This window comes from Diabrotica virgifera, chromosome 3 (assembly GCF_917563875.1).
Source record: "Diabrotica virgifera virgifera chromosome 3, PGI_DIABVI_V3a".
NCBI lineage: Eukaryota > Metazoa > Arthropoda > Insecta > Coleoptera > Chrysomelidae > Diabrotica > Diabrotica virgifera.
In genome coordinates this window covers 98,838,191-98,856,554 of record NC_065445.1, presented here as the reverse complement: position 1 = coordinate 98,856,554, position 18,364 = coordinate 98,838,191, and the positions used below count along the sequence as shown (strand labels likewise).

At 32.2% G+C, this 18,364-nt stretch overlaps 1 protein-coding gene and 1 long non-coding RNA gene across 2 annotated transcripts in view; one reads left to right on the top strand and one right to left on the bottom strand.

Moving 5' to 3' along the window:
* The window catches only part of LOC114334661 (arrestin domain-containing protein 1-like), a 46,394-nt gene that overhangs the window by 6,207 nt on the left and 21,823 nt on the right, over window positions 1-18,364 (top strand). The window lies entirely within an intron of this gene.
* On the bottom strand, window positions 3,876-4,718 carry LOC126881212 (uncharacterized). Its single transcript, XR_007696761.1, has 2 exons — window positions 4,587-4,718; window positions 3,876-4,267 (listed from the first exon to the last, which is right to left on the bottom strand). It is a non-coding gene; the product is annotated as an uncharacterized LOC126881212 (long non-coding RNA).

The following is an 18,364-nucleotide window of genomic DNA, read 5'->3' as shown; positions in this document are numbered from 1 at the left end:
GTAAAAATACTGATTGTAAACTCGAAATGGTAAATTCATTTCAATTATGAAAACGAACATTTTTGTTTCGTTAATACGATTAATGTTTAAACTTTTTTACCATACAATTAAAACAATTTTAAGAGATTAATTCGTCCAATACCAATTACAGACATAAATTTTATTAATTATTCTATAAATAACGAAGTTAATTATCCATAAAGCTAACGTTATTAGGTATATAATATTTTTAAGATATTTTAAAAGTATGTATGTATGTACTTATAAGTATGTGTTAAGAATGTACTCAAATATACTTTTAAAGAATATTCGATAAAGGTATATTCTAAGAATAAACTTTTACAAATATTCTGAGATACTACGAACACGAATGTGCTCAGTATATTCGGTACGAGAATATTCTTTGAAGTATATGCAAAGAACATGAAATTTAGAATGTTTTTTAAGGTACATGCTATGCATGTACTTCGCATATACTAAAAAGAATATACTCTGACGAACGTTGGTAGTATATGCTTTGAACATGATGCGAACATCATTGTTATGTGGGTGAAACGTACGTCAGGTACCTACTGTATTAACAAACTGAATTTTTCAAAATAGATTTTTCAAAATCATTTTGAAAGTGTATTTTGCAGTTTTTAGATCTGATGTTCATTTCGCAAAATATCGTGGGATTCGTATTTAAAATATTAAATTTACCCCCAACCCTCTCCGTGGGGAGTCGTGTTTGGTATCATTCGATAGATTATTGAAAAATATTGAGCACGTATTTTTTAGTTTTTCGATCTGACGTTCATTTCGCGAAATATTCGCTTTTTTTGTGAAATTTTTTGACTCGTCTATTTCCTGGCTCAAATCGTCAGATTTTTTAAATATACACTCTTTTGTATGTACTTAACTTACCTTATCTTAATCTGACAATTTGGAGTATTTTTCAGGATAGATTTTTTTTCGAGCCCCCCTTAACGAACTTCCCTGTGTTAAGAGCCATATATGATAGAGGTACATTTACGGGGTACAAGGTTTCTCATCATCATCATCATCTTGGTGCTACAGCCCTTAGAGGGCCTCGACCTTCTCAAGCTTTCTACGCCATTCTGTTCTGTCCCTTGCTTGCATTTTCCAGTTGCCGACTCCGATCTTCTCGGCATCCTGTGTTACCCCGTCCATCCACCTCAGCTTTGGTCTACCCCGTCTTCTCATTCCCACGAGTTGCGCTGTTAGAATCTTTTTTATCATGTTCGATTCAGGGGCCCGGGCTACATGTCCTGCCCACTGCAGGCGGTTTCGCTTAATTATAGTGATAATATCTTTTCCACCAAACGTATGCTTGTAGATATTCTGCAGTTCAAAATTATATCTACGCCTCCATATTCCGTTCTCACAGACCGCTCCGAATATCTTACGTAGCACCTTTCTTTCAAAAATCGACAGAGCGGATTCATCTGTTTTAGTTAGCGTCCATGCCTCTGATCCATATGTGAGAACGGGGACTATCAATGTTCTATACAGCCTTATACGAGTTTCTTGAGACAGACGTTTGTTAGCTAAGTACTTTGATAGACTATGATAACACCTGTTTGCAATTATTATTCGTCTTTTTATTTCCTCTGATGTGTTATTATTGGGGTTAACCGATGTCCCTAGATATATGAACTCTTTGACCGCTTCGAAGTTTTGGTCATTGATGATTAGATCTGCATTAACATTTCCAGCTCTTGTGTTTGGTTTGAAACAAGGTTTCTCTCCATATGATAATCAGACGCGCTCGAGTAACTGCAAAAATCCCCCCTTGTTGATACCGTGTAATTTTCCGTGTCACCACCGAATTGCATGAAATTTTGGATTTACAGTATTTCTCATGATCATTTTTCAGTGCGTAACAAATGATAGGGAAAAGGTTAAGTCCGTGATAATACACATTTATGACATTTATTCTAACATGACATTTTAGTTAAATCTGACAGTTGTCACATTTTATTTTCAATTTGGAATAAAAACAAATCAAAAGTGTTTCTTGCATTTATAAATTTCTTTGATTTGTATAGTCTTATAAATTATACAGATTATATTTGTAATATTATTATCTAATTAAAAAAAAGAATGTGTGTGTACTTTATACGCACGTAAGAAGTTATACTTCTACTACATATTATGTGATTTTTAAGACAATACCAAAAATTTAAAAAAATAAAAGAATAAAACGCACACAAACACATTGAAAAATGCCACAAAGAAAAAATGATTTCTGAACGATAATAATTGTTGGCAAAAATTTTAAATACGCATTTTCTGAAAAAAAAATTATATAACAAATATACTTACAATCATAACATGCATAAAAAAATAAAAAAATAAAATCTGCATCGGGAATTGAACCCGTGAATTTCGTGGCACTTTGATTCGTAATCGAAGCGTAGACTCACTCGTCCAATCCCACATTATTTATCATGTGGAAAAATACGGTAACTGAACGTTTTACTGTTTGACAGTTGTTGTTTTGAAAATTAAATTATGTAGTTTAAATTTTGTGGAAGAAAATATAAAAATATAAAAAAAAACAGTAAGAAAACAATATATTAGATGAAGATTGGTAGAACTTTTGTTGGTAATCAAATTAAGTATATAAATCAAAGCATTACATACCTACTAGATAAATAAATCTACGCCAAAAAATCATAATTTAAAAATAAAAATCGAACCTAATTTGGGATTTCTCTCTAAAATCCGCATTCTTGAGAAAATAAATGTATGTATTTCAACCTAATCCAAATGTATAATTACAATATGATTATAATAAAAACTACTTACCAAATTAGAATGAGTTTTCCTTCTCCAAAATAGTCCAAAAGTCCAAAAATATAGGTATATGAAAACTATTTAAAAAGGCAGTATAACTATTAACTAACTTTTGTTTGTTGTTTCTTTTCACACAAATTTTAAAACGCAACAACCATAAATAATCTAACTACAGCTGTGCCACAGCCGCCATATTGAATAATTTTTGACATGTCATTTGAACATCCAATCAGAACAAAGTTATAATGCGCATGCGCCCGGTCGCTAGGTTTTACCATATAAAAAATTCACCCTCTATCGCCGGTAAAGAAGTATAACTTCAACAAAATTATTTTTTTATTATGGCGCCATCTATCGACAACTAGAATAACTAGAATAAATGTTATAAAAATGTCACGGACGAAATGTAATCACCGACGTGCCTTTTTTTCTGTCACATACAATTTAATGCGTTAGAAAGAAATCGAAAAACTGTGACGCACTGAAAGATGATCATGAGAAATACTTTAGGTTCCTCTTACCCTCCACTCCTCTTTTAGACTTGTGCCTTTGGTTGCTTTTACTTTTCTCGGAGTGTGAAAAAACATACGTTCAAAATATGTCCGGAAATCAACCCGGGAGCAGTCGCGCCGTTAGAAAAATCTAACATTTTTTCTTTTTTCGTGATAACTCAATGAAAAATTTTGCAACATAACTTTCCTCTCGTAAGTGCTTCGAGGAAGGGTGTAGTAATGCGTAGGTTTGTTTTTTTTTTATTTTTTTTTTCATCTTCTTTTTTGGAATTTATGGCTTTGGTGAGAATCAATTAGCTTTAATAATTGTTAGAAATAATATTTATAACATTGTAACATCCTGATCATAACAGGACCAGGGCATTAAGCAACACCACACTGCTGGGAGAAACGAGGGGAGGAATTCCTCGAACATCCCTTAGGATATTCAAAAGAAAGACGTCCACCGTTCCATCCATCAGAATGGTGTTCTGCCCGACTGCTCAGCCCTGGGTTCGTTCCCTGTTCATTCTTCCTTCACACCCATCCCAGAAAGGTACAGGAAATAAAAAGTCTACCTAATCATTTTAAATATACTATTTATTTAGATATAAAAAAAACTTAACAAAAATCATTTTATTGTATACAGACAACCAAGTTAATTTTCTGAGCCCGTGACCGAGACCCTGCTGGTAATCGGTACAAAAGTTATAAAGATAAAAATTTACTCAGCTTTAAGTCTTTCCGTCACAGTTCCTAAAGGAGGTCCCCAATCCCTGCAGAATTTGTCGTCGCCGGCAGTTAGGGGAAGTCTAGGGCTACCTTGTTGGGCTGTCTTGTCTCTGTAGGGCTGTCTTGTCTAATTAATTCTACTGATGCATCAGAACACGGTTGTAAGCCAGTTCCGCTCTTCAAGGTAGTGTGTTTTCTTTTCCAGGTAGTGCTTGATTAAAGTCTTCTTCCCGAGGTAGGGGCTAGAAAAATTCAAACAAGGATCAGTTTTCTCCCAAAAGAAAAGCCCGATCAGAAATAAAGCTGAGCATTGAAAGAAACACGATCTCAGCAAAATCTCTGACCACGGTGTGGTATTATTAAAAATAAAAAGAAACGGAAAGAATTCTATCAATAAAATATTATAACTATGTACAGGAAATAAAGTAATATATTATATACCAGAGAAAAAGAAATAAAATTATAAAAGTTTTTAAGCTTTATTTCAAGGAGAAAGTAGGTATCTGCTGTGCAAAAGAAATCAGTGAAAAACTTAGGCTAAAACTAGATAATTAAACTTACCCATTGTTTAACGGCCTACACACAAACACGATAAGGTATGCCAATATTGTGCCTGATTTACGTGGCAATGGCGAAAGAAGCAAGTACAAATTTGTATCGGATTAAATACCTTCGAAGAGATGTACTAATTGATTTGATTATAGTAGGGTCGCTTATAGAAATATATAGTCCGAGGGACAAATACCAAGCGGAGCTTGGTGTAGCGTTCAATCGGCTGATTGAAACGTTACAACATAACAAGTAAATAAAAATACTATAAACTAAAAATATGTTGTAAATTCGTATTTAAATTCGTTTTGTTAGATAAAATCTGACGCGCGACCGATTACGTGACAGAAAAGAGCGCGACTGTTCCCGGGTTAATAAACTTACTAATTCTAAGCAACTTTTTTTCTATAGAGTTTTTTTCACTGTCAATACTTTTTGAGTTATTTTCGCGTAAAAAAGTTCATTTTTTAACAAAAAAAAACAAAAGACTAAGTTTTTCAACCTAATAAAAATATTTGTAAATTAAATATTCTTAAAAGATTTTTAATTGAAAAACTTTATTGGCCCATTTCCTGAATGAATAAAAATGGTATACATTTTTATTTTTATTAGTATTACTCCTATAGAGTAACTAGGTCCATTTTCCGCTGGAACTTTACCACGCTGCAGACGGGGGTTGTGAATTGCATAGTGTAGAATTCCTTCCCCTTAGTCTTCACTGCAGCATCCATGTGCTTGCATATTGTAGAAGCCTTGGAGGTTGTCACCAGGAAATGGGCCAATAAAGTTTTTCAATTAAAAATCTTTTAAAAATATTTAATTTACAAATATTTTTATTAGGTTGAAAAACTTAGTCTTTTATTTAGCAGATGCCGCTAGGCACCTACTACCATCTCGTCAGTTGCGGTGGGAGATGGATATGTCGAAGATTTTTACCTGGGCCAGAGAAAAGCAGCCTATGCAGTCTCTGATGAACCTCTAAAAAGAGGTGAAATCGTCGATAAGAGTGCTGGCTGCACTCTCTGATCTGAGTAAAAATTAAGACAGTTTTGATTTCGCACCGCAACTGAATGAATAAAAATGGTATACATTTTTATTTAAAAAAAAACGTTTTTAGACGATTTTTCGCAAATAACTTAAAAAGTAAGTATTTTATTGAAAACAAATACCTACTCTTAGTAAAAATGTAAATTAGAAAACCCAAAAAATGGTGTGTGTATAAAGTCTGCAGACCCAGTAGAAGCAGAGCTGTAGAGCTCACGAAAGGTTGGTAGTCCTGTCGCCAGTGGGGGTACAACGGCCTCCTTAATTCAGATAGACTTACCCAAGTTTTTTTTATGTATTTTGACCCGTAGAACACGAATTTTTTGGGTAACAGTCGATCCGGATGTCGATTAGATTGTTATAGACAAAGAACTTGAGGAATCACATAACAGCGATTTTTCGCAAAACAAAACATTGTTTTGTATTTTTTGGGCCATTCTAAGCAAAAAATGTTTTTACAAGTTTTTTCGTAGGATGCATGGCTTTCGACATAAACGCGGTTGAACTTTAAAAAAATCGAAAAATTGCAATTTTTGAACACGAATAACTTTTGATTGAATAATAAAATAGCAATTCTGCTTACCACATTTGAAAGTTCAAGTCAAATTCTATCGGTTTTAATTACTTTCATTGCTAAAAATTATTTTTTTTTATTGTTAAACAAAGCTATAACACATAGTGATTGAATGATGTTTTCAATGCATTTCCCATTTGAAATCGAACGAGTAGGCGCGCATACATACAATTTCTACGTAGATTACGTACATTAAAACGCATGCATTGGGCACGGGAAATACTATGTGTTTATGGCTTTATTTAACAAATAGAAACTTAATTTTTAGCAATGCAAATAATTAAAACCGATAGAATTCGACTTGAACTTTCAAATTCAGTAAGCAGAATTGCTATTTTATTTTTTAATCAAACGTTATTCGGGTTAAAAAATTGCACTTTTTCGATTTTTTGAAAGTTCAACCGCGTTTATCTCTAAAACTATGCATTCTACGAAAAAACTTGTAAGACTATTTTTTGCTGAGAATCACCCAAAAAATACAAAAAAAATGTTTTGTTTTGCGAAAAATCGCTGTTATGTAATTCCTCAAGTTCTTTGTTTATAACAAACTTATCGACATCCGGATCAACTGTTACCCGAAAAATTCGTGTTCTACGGGTCAAAATACATAAAAAAAACTTGAGTAAGTCCATCTGAATTAAGGAGGCCGTTGTACCTCCCTGGCGACAGGACTATTGGTTGTTATTTGTCAAATTACCAATCGAATAATTCAACATGAGATAACCAAAAAATTATGCACTTTTCGGGGAAAACACATCAAAACTTTTTAAACTGTTTAAAAATCTTTATTTTTATTTTTTTATATAAACCTTTCTAGCATCAAAACTAAGCATGTTACGCCCAAAATAAAGTTGATCCCTTTTTTTGGTAAAAAAATGTGAAAATCACCGTGTAATTAGCAATCCAAATGAAATTAATCGTTACCTCTTTACAATTTACTTTTTCTACGGCCGTGCTTAAACAGACACTTTCTAGCACGCATTTCGTTTCCGAAAGTTGCACTTTCCCGCACGGCGTGCGTGAAAGTAAATTTTCCCACACGGCTTGCGGGAAAGTAGAATACCTTCTAATATGGCATTATAATATACATGCAATAAACTAACATTTAGATATTATTTACTAATTTATTTCAAATGTATCTTATTGTGTTCATGTTTTAATGCAATAATTCGATGAAATAAAATTATTTTGACATAATATTTAAAAGTCAAATCAGTAGACAATGGATCGAGATAGTGTGACGTCAAAACGTCAAATTTTTTCCAAACACGTTGTGTCTAAGGTATACGCTAACGTGTACTCAAATAAAAAAGTTAGGTAGAATTAAACGTCATAACAAATATTTTTCTATCAAACAAACACTAAACATATCAAAATAGCGTGTGTCAAAATATACAGTCACTGCCCACGCTAAATAGTCACTAGCTTGATGAAGTTCAACTTTTTTATTTGCGTACATTTTAGCGTGTATTGTCGAAGCGAAGATCGGTGGAATATGCGCATTTTATCAATGAAATTCGATATTTTTAAGATATTCCAGAAGCCGCTATAGATAAAATATTTTAACGACCTATTAATCATTCATAATTACTCAACGGATATTAGTACAGTTAAAATAATTAAGACGATAACCGGACAACATTGATTTAAGGAGTAAAATTTAGTTTTTTTTTTATTTTAATGACAAAAAAAAGCAAGCCCATTAGCAGAACCCAATTAAAAATTATTTTGCACATCATATTTGAAACATTATTTGGTTGAAAAATCTCATTTTTGTTGGCAAAAAAATATATTAATTTGTTTGGACTAAATTAACGTTGTGTTTATCTTAAAAAGGATATGTTAGTATCAACATTCGCACAGTGTTGCCAAACTGAATTTTGTTATTTTGGGTGTAAATTTTTTCCACGGATCTCCGAGGGTAGTATACCTAGACACAACGTGTTTGGAAAACTTTTTTTGACGTTTTGACGTCACGACTATCACGGTCCGTCCATTACAATGGTTTTAAATCGTCGTCATGGAAACCAATATCGTCGTCGAGGTAACCGATTATATTGAAAGTTTGGTTTTGACAACCTTGTCAAAGAATTAATTTGTTTATTTTCACTCCTAAATAAAAATTGATATCACTCTATTTTTTGCGGCTTTTTCCAAACGTACGGCCCTGGAAAAAATATTGTTCCTAACTCATGCGGAAAGTGTCTTCCCTGCACTCGACTGCTTGCCCGAACTCCGTTATCACGTCGTTCGGGTCAACGGCAGTCTCGTGCGTGAAAGTATCACTTTCCGCAATAGTTGGGAAAATAACTATTTTACTTTACTTACGTATTATTTATACGACCTGTAAGTTTCACCGGTTCAAAGTCAAATATACAGGGTGATTCATCTTATTCGCATCGGTCTCTGTACGGAAAACCACTTGATATTTTAAAAAAATTTCTTCACAGTAATATACAGGGTCTTTAATACTACAATCTAAAAATAATGTGAATTATACAGGGTGTTCCAAAAAAGAGTGGTATATCAAAGTTATATTTTTTCTTATGGAATGCCCTATATCTGATGACATTATTGAATTGACCCTAAAAAATAAGCTATACTTTCATAAGGGTTCCCTATACCTAAATACAGGGTGTTTTGATTTATTTCGATTTTTATAAAAATGTAAGGTTTTAGAAAAAAATAAATATCTACGAATCTAAGAAGCAGTAACAAATTCTTTCTTGGATCTTAATAATAGACTATTTAGCATACTTAAGCAGATGCTTATTGCAACAAAATTTCTTACAGGGTGGTCAAAATATGAGATTGTTCTATTAACAAATTCAAGCTGTAATAACCTACTTATTTTAAATGGAACACCCTGTATCTTACTAGTCTGTCGCGTAGAAAATTTACTTAGCTTTCAATTTGTATTAGGGTTTCCTATACCTATCTTTTTACAGGGTGGTCAAAATATTAGATTGTTCTATTAACAAATTCAAGCTGTAATAACTTACTTATTTTAAATGGAACACCCTGTAGCTTACTAGTCTATCGAGTGGAAAATTTACTTAGCTTTCAATTCTTATTAGGGTTTCCTATACCTATCTAGCTTCATTTTTTAAATATTTACAGATTTCCTAATTTGTAAGCTTTAAAAATTAGAATTAAGTACCTATGTCGTGGTTATGTACAACACATCACCAACACCGGCAATATACTTAAATATCTTAGTCAAGATAGTTTCATTAATAAAATTCACATTTTATCATTTAATCACACAGAGTGTTCTTATTTTAAATGACATACTCGATATTCTATTCTTTATAATGGAAGATATTTAAAATCTCTTCAATTCCATGTTAACATTCTCAATACACATGTTATTCTGTAAATATAAATTCCCATGTTATTCTGTATATACCCATTTTTACATATTTTTGTACAATAGGCTCGTTTTCGTCAAAGTAGCCATTGCATGTAATTGTTTGTAATTGCGATTTAAAGATTCAAACAAAAAGTGGCGTTCTTAAATTTACTTAATAACCGTTGGGTTAAGATATGGAAAATACTTATACGGAATGAAATATAATTTAAATATCTTCCAGAATACGGCATCTAATATAGGGTATGCAGTTTAAAATTAACATATTATTCAATTTCACATGTAGGTCAAACTCAACTAAAATAATACAACACTCTGTGTGATTACATGATAACAATGAAAATTTTATTATTAATGACAGTATCTTGTCTAAGTATATTACCGGTGTTGGTGATGTGTTGTACATAAACACGACATAGGTACTTACGTAATTCTAATTTTTAAAGCTGACAAATTAGGTAATCTTTAAATATTTAAACAATGAAGGGAGATAGGTATAGGAAACCCTAATAAGAATTGAAAGCTAAGTACATTTTCTACTCGATAGACTAGTAAGCTACAGGGTGTTCCATTTAAAATAAGTAAGTTATTACAGCTTGAATTTGTTAATAGAACAATCTAATATTTTGACCACCCTGTAAAAAGATAGCTATAGGAAACCCTAATACAAATTGAAAGCTAAGCAAATTTTCTACGCGATAGACTAGTAAGATACAGGGTGTTCCATTTAAAATAAGTAAGTTATTACAGCTTCAATTTGTTAATAGAACAATCTCATATTTTGACCACCCTGTAAGAAATTTTGTTGCAATAAGCATCTTTTTAAGTATGATAAATAGTCTATTATTAAGATCCAAGAAAGAATTTGTTACTGCTTCTTAGATTCGTAGATATTTATTTTTTTCTTAAAACTTAAAATTTTTCTAAAAATCGAAATAAATCAAAATACCCTGTATTTAGGTATAGGGAACCCTTATGAAAGTATAGCTTATTTTTTAAGGTCAATTCAATAATGGCATCAGATATAGGGCATTCTATAAGAAAAAATATAACTTTGATATACCACTCTTTTTTGGAACACCCTGTATAATTCACATTATTTTTAGGTTGTAGTATTAAAGGCCCTGTATATTTCTGTGAAGAAATTTCTTTTAAATATCAAGTGGTTTTCCGTACAGAGACCGAGGCGAATAAGATGAACCACCCTGTATAATAGTTCCAGTATTATACAGGGTGTCCCGAATAGATTGGTCATAAATTATACCACACATTCTGGGGTCAAAAATAGTTCGATTGAACCTAACTTACCTTAGTACAAATGTGCTCACAAAAAAAGTTACAGCCCTTTGAAATTACAAAATGAAAATCGATTTTTTTTAATATATCGAAAATTATTGTAGATTTTTTATTGAAAATAGACATGTATCATTCTTATGGAAGGAACATCTTAAAACAAAATTATAGTGAAGTTTGTTTACCCCATAAAAATTTTATGGGGGTTTTGTTCCCTTAAACCCCCCAAACTTTTGTGTACGTTCCAATTAATTCATTATTGTGGTACCATTAGTTAAACACAACGTTTTTAAAACTTTTTTGCCTCTTAGTATTTTTTCGATAAGCCCGTTTTTATCGAGATGCGGCTTCTTTTTTAATATATTTACATAAAAATGTTATGGTGGTTTTGTTCCTTTAAACCCCCCAAATGTTTGTGTACGTTCCAATTAAACTATTATTGTGGTACCATTAGTTAAACACAGTGTTTTTAAAACTTTTTTGCCTCTTTTAAGAACTCACTTTTTATCGAGATGTGGCTTCTTTTTCAAAATACACCTAAAAATGTAAATTATAAATTTTTCAGATTATTAACAGGTCTCCATAATCGTACTTAACCATATACAAATAAGTGGTGGATTCGACAAATATTCAAAATATGTCGACAAACACTGGCTTATCGAAAAAGTACTAAGAGGAAAAAAAGTTTTAGAAACATTGTGTTTAACTAATGGTGTCACAATAATAATGTAATTGAAACGTACACAAAAGTTTGGGGGGTTTTAAGGAACAAAAACCCCATAAAATTTTTATGGGGTGCACAAATTTCACTTTAATTTTTTTTAAGATGTGTTGCTGCCATAAGAATGGCACATGCCCATTTTTAATAAAAAATCTCTAAGAGTTTTCGATATATGAAAAAAATAGATTTTCATTTTGTAAATTCAAAGGGCTGTAACTTTTTTGTGTGCACTATTTTATATAGGTAAGTGAGGTTAAATCAACCTAATTTTGACCCCAGAATCAGTGGTATAATTTATGACCAATGTTTTCGGGACACCCTGTATAATGGCCATTGAGATATCCTGAGAAAAAGCTATTTCCTTGAGGTAATAAAGAAAACATAGGTACTTGGAATATTTTTTAAAACACCGCATTTTGCACTCATTTCTGACACGCATTATAAAATTCCGTTTGCCTATCGATTAATTTACAAACTTCGCAAAATATAGGTTGAGAAAACGTCTAATAAATTTATTCATTTAAAAAATATGGATCAATAATTTAGTTATACTGGAGTAGTACAGTGCCTACTTACTATTTCGTTCAAACCAATTATTTTGGAGTGAATTACATGTATTTAGTTCCATTTATGACTTTCTCGTTCTAAAAATAAGCAAGCAATATTTGTATATTGGTATACAGTATACAAGCAATCGGTATATTTTATAAATAGTAGTTGTTTTTTTTTTTTAATTTGTATGACTGCGATCACTAAATCCATTCGTCAATTATTTTACTTAAGAGGCTACATAATCGCGTCATCAATATTTTTTTTTTCGAAAGTTCTGCAAACTTTTAACAGTGCGGCAACATTGCGTCGGCAGTACGACAGTAACAGTGACACTATACGACTATACTATAAAAACGAAGGCGCCATACAATAACAATAATAATTATTATACTCATAAGCGCGCTAAAATGTTGCTAAGTCAGTCAAGATCGATTTCTTGTTATAGATTATAGATAATCGATTTTTAGTAATTCCAATGTGACACAAAATCTAGGCATGGGATAAAAAAGTTTATTCGAAGAAAGTGTATTTTTTTCTTCTTAACACATTGCGCGCCACGTCGCTCATATATGAGAGACTCAGATATTTTGCCAGGGGCCACGTCGCTCATTTTTTATATACACGTATGACTAACTTTCATGGCCGTGGATATCAATGGTCCCTGAGAGTAGTATCCCAATTAAAGCGTGGCACGCAATGTGTTAATGGCGGTACAGACTCGTTTTTGTAAAATTTAATTTATTATGCAGTAATGTCCACCTACTAAGATAATATTTCTCAAATTGGGCTCTGTACCGCAATTCTTTACTGTATTACGAATATGTGTGCCAAATATCTCAACAAAATATTCAACATTAAAGCTGCAATCTTGGAACACGTTTTCTGTGCGCTGATGTTGTCTCTTAATAGTTTTTGTTTGGCCTACAAATTATTTCAAAAATTGAACAGTGATAAAAAAATGTGCATAATATAAATTAAGGAGTCATTCTTGCATATTTCTAATGGAAAATCCCAAGTCATTTAACTTTAAAAATAATATAGATATAAGCCGCAATATTATTCCAAGAGTAATATATGACATTTCCATGTTTATTCTTTACTGTCTTTATTTTTTAGCCAGTTCAATCATTTGTTGGATTTGTTTTGTTCACTTTTATCCTTTCGGTTGTCCGTCCTACTAGATTTTGTATTCTTTTACTTATATCTTCAAGATCATGGTGTTCTTTGCTTCTATTACTTTGCATTTTTCTCCTCTCTTCCATTAATACTTGTTTCGGGACTTATTCGTTTGTTATGTGACTCCCTTTGACAGTGTATCGTCTGGTTTTCCTCTATAACTTATATTAAAATGCCATTCGGGGTGTTAATATTTAAGTCTGTATTCTTACTGCTTTTAGTCTAAGAGCTAGAGCCGAAAAATCATCGTCATAAGTAATATGGAGTTTGGCATGTGAAATGTGTCTATTGTATATTGATAATTATGACCCCTTTCAGGCTGACACCTCAGTGGATGTAGCAATAAGGGATGAAAGGGAAAAGTTAATGTAGTCTTTAAAGGTTTTCACCTCCTATTTTGTTAAACCTCCATCGATTTGCATGAAAATTGGTGACTAGTTAGAACATACCTCAGGAAATAAAAATGATTTAGTTCCAATTTTCACCTTTACCCTGGGGGGTGGATACCACACCTTCTCGGGGGTGAAAACGATTTTATTAAAAATAACCCCACAAGTCGATAGAGGGACAAATTATAAGTAAAATTTGTTATATCATGTTATTAAAATAAATCAATACTTTTTGAGTTATTAAAGATCAAAGATTTGTCTTTTTAAAAGCACATGCGTGAAGTTACGGATGATAAAAAGAACACATTAATTAATTTTATGTTACTAAAATATTATTTTTATATTATTTCGATATTATAAATTTAGCAAAAGTGTATTCGAATATGTCAAATGTACCCATTATTGGACACCCCCAGTTTCTGGACATATTCAGTTTATAATGAAAAAAAAAAAAAAAAAAAATTCAACTAAATATCGAAATAATATAAAAATAATATTTTACTAACATACAATTAATTAACATGTTCTTTTTATCATCCGTAACTTCACGCATTTGCTCTTAAATAAACAAATATATGATCTTTAATAACTCAAAAAGTATTTATTTTAATAACATAGTATAACAAATTTTACTTAAAATTTGTCCCTCTATCGATTTGTGGGGTTATTTTTAATAAAATAGTTTTTACCCGCGGGAAGGGGTGGTATTCACCACCAGGGTAAAACTGCAAGTGGCACCAAATCAGTTTTGTTTCTTGAGGTATGCTCTAACTAACTAGTCACCAATTTTCATGCAAATCGATAGAGGTTTAACAAAATATTAGGTGAAAACCTTTAATGACTGCACTAACTTTCCCCTTTCATCACTTATTGCTACTTCCTGTATCCACTGAGGTGTCAGCCTGAAAGAGGTCATAATTGTCAATATACAATGGACACATTTCACAGGAAAAACTCCATATTACTTCTTATGACGATGATTTTTCGGCTCTAGCTCTCCGTCTATTTCGAGTACACTGTTGCGGTGTTCTCCAAATGCATTTATATAATTAGACTCTGTCTCAAGTAGGTGCATACTTATTTTTGATCATGTGGTATCTTTTTTCCAAAGGTCTATTTCTATAGAGGTTTTTGCCATTCTGTAGTCGAAACCTATTGAAAACTGATTTGGGACTGTGACATCTGTGGTCCCCATACCCTAAAATTAATTCTTTCTTCAATTTCTTGGGTATGATTACAGCTAAGCTTTGGGTGTCTGACGTGGAAGAGTTAAGTTTTGTTGGGATTTGGTGCCACTTTTTATCTATTGTATCACCTGTGGACATGGTACAGGTGAATTTGAACGTATTTTTATGGTATTTGTGTCTCATGATGTTAAGAGAGGAGTGTCGTTTGCGTAAAGTAGTGTCATGGTATTGGTCCGTGTGATGTTGCTGTTATATGTAATATACATTATGGGATAAATATACCTTGTACTCCTGCAGTGTAAGTGAACAGGCTACTGGTATTCCGTTTTTTTCGTAATTTTAAAGAGGATCATATATCCAATATCTAATATTTTCGTCCTTATCTCATAAATACGTCTTAAAGGTTCTACGTTCTAAATGTTCTATGTTTATAAGGTTATTTTTACGATTCCTTTTATATCGTCTTTGTCAATTCTTAGTTTGTTTCCTGGTTGAAGTTTCCATTTTTTTCATATGTCCATCTTTTTTATTCCATCTAAAATTTTCTTCATTGATTACTACTTTTTGGAAGGTTCTCTTGACCTTTTTTCCATTTCTTCAATCTTATTTTAGTATGGTATAATTAGACCCAAACCCAGACATCCAAAGTGAAAGTTATCCTCCAACACCAAATTATTCTATATGGTCCACATAATGTTCAGAAAAAAGTCACACCATTTTGAGCGTCGGGTTTGGGGGGAGAGGGGGGAGAAATCTGCAAATTCGTAGTTTTTTACGTTTTTCGTCAATATTTCTAAAACTAAGCGGTTTAGCATAAACAACCCTCTACACAAAATTGTTCTACATTAAATTTGAAATAAAAAAGGCTCTATGCATAACCCTTCTAAAATGAACGGTTCCAAAGTTACGGAGGTAGTATAATATAACTGGTCCAAAAAAAGGCCTAACCCGGACATCCAAAGTAAAAGTTTTCCTTCAACGCGAAATTGTTCTATATGGTCCACATATTGTTCAGTAAAAAGTTACACCATTTTGAGCGTCCGGTTTGGGGGGGAGATGGGGGAGAAGTCGGTAAATTAGTTGTTTTTTTAGGTTTTTCGTCAATATTTCTAAAACTATGCTTTAGCGTAAGGAATGTTCTATAGAAAAATGTTCTACATAAAATTTAAAACAAAAAAGGTTCTATACATAATTGTAATAAAATCAACGGTTCCAGAGTTACGGATGGTGAAAAGTGGAGGTTTTCGATACTTTTTATATTCACCGATTTCTCCCCCACCCCCCCCACCCCAAACCCGACGCTCAAAATCGTGTGACTTTTTTCTGAACATTATGTGGACCATATATAACAATTTGATGTTGGAGGATAACTTTCACTTTGGATGTCTGGGTTTTTGGTATAGTTATATCATAAATATTGCCCAAAAAATATAAAAAGTATCGAAAACCTCGACTTTCACCCTCCGTAACTCTGGAACTGTTGACTTTATAACAATTATGTATAGAACATTTTTTGTTTTAAATATCATGTAGAACATTTTTGTATATAACATTGTTTACGCTAAAGCATAGTTTTAGAAATATTGACGAAAAACGTAAAAAAACTACTAATTTACCGGCTTCTCTCCCAGCTCCCACCCAAAATGGACGCTCAAAATGGTGTAAATTTTTACTGAACAATATGTGGACCATATAGAACATTTTGGTGTTGGAGGAAAACTTTTACTTTGGATGTTTGGGTTATGCCTTTTTTGGACCAGTGATACTATACTACCTCCGTAACTTTGGAACCATTTATTTTAGAAAGATTATGCATAGGGCCTTTTTTATTTCAAATTTAATGTAGAACAATTTTGTATAGAGGGTTCTTCATGCTAAATCGCATAGTTTTAGAAATATTGGCGAAAAACTTAAAAAACTACGAATTTGCCGATTTCTCTCTCCTCTCCCCCCTAACCCGACGCTCAAAATGGTGTGACCTTTTTCTGGACATTGTGTGGACCATATAGAACAATTTGGTGTTGAAGGATAACTTTCACTTTGGATGTCTGGGTTATGCCATCTTTTGGATCAACTATACTATACTATTTTGCTTTTCGTCTAATAAGTTGAGTACAGATTCAAATTATTAGATTGGGAAAGATCCGATAGCACTGAAACTGGTATCACAAGTTTATTAATATACATATTTTATGAAATCTTAATAGTTATTTTCCTAACAAATGCAGAAAGTCATACTTTTCCGCACGTGACTGCAGTTTGCCGAACGACGCGAAACGGGAGTTTGGCAAGCAGTCGAGTGCGGAAAAAAAACTTTCTGCAAGAGTTAGGAACAATATTTTTTCTACGAGTCTTTAAAAAATAACCAAATCTTAATCAATTAATTTAATTAATATGAAAATACATACACAAATTAATTCTTTGACAAGGTTGTCAAAACCAAACTTTCAATATAATTAGTTAGCATGACGACGATCTTGGTTTCCATGACGATGATTCAAAACGACTGTTATTGTCTACCGATTTGACTTTCGAATATTATGTCAAAATAATTTTATTTCATCGAATTGTCGTGTTAATTTCATTAAAACAGGAACATTTGAACAAGAACATTTGAAATAAAATAGTAAATAATATCTAAATATTAGTTTATTGCATGTAATATAATTATTTTAAGGCCATATTAAAATATTTAAACGCGTGCGGAAAAGTAAAACGCGTGCGGAAAAGTAAAACTTTCTAAACTAAAACGCGTGCGCGAAAGTAGACATTTTTGTACGCTCGTAGAAAATAGTTATTTTCCTAACAAGTGCAGAAAGTCATACTTTTTCGCACGCGACTGAAGTTTGCCGAACGACGCGAAGCGGGAGTTCGGCAAGCAGTCGAGTGCGCAAAAGAGACTTTCTGCAAGAGTTAGGAACAATATTTTTTCTACGAGTCTTTAAAAAATGACCAAATCTTAATCAATTAATTAATAGGAAAATACATACAAAAATTAATTCTTTGACAAGGTTGTCAAAACCAAACTTTCAATATAATTAGTTAGCATGACGACGATCTTGGTTTCCATGACGATGATTCAAATCGACTGTTATTGTCTACCGATGTGACTTTCGAATATTATGTCGAAATAATTTTATTTCATCGAATTGTCGCGTTAATTTCATTAAAACAGGAACACAATAAGATACATTTGAAATAAAATAGTAAATAATTATCTAAATATTAGTTTATTGCATGTATTATAATTATTTTAAGGCCATATTGAAATATCTAAACGCGTGCGGAAAAGTAAAACGCGTACGGAAAAGTAAAACGCGTGCGGAAAAGTAAAATTTCCAAACTAAAACGCGTGCGCGAAAGTAGACATTTTTTGCACGCTCGTAGAAAAAATAATTTTTAGTTTTAATTTTTATTACAGATCGTTTGTATACTCCCTGTACCTGTTTACGAATTGAAACTATTTAAATCTTTATATCTCAAC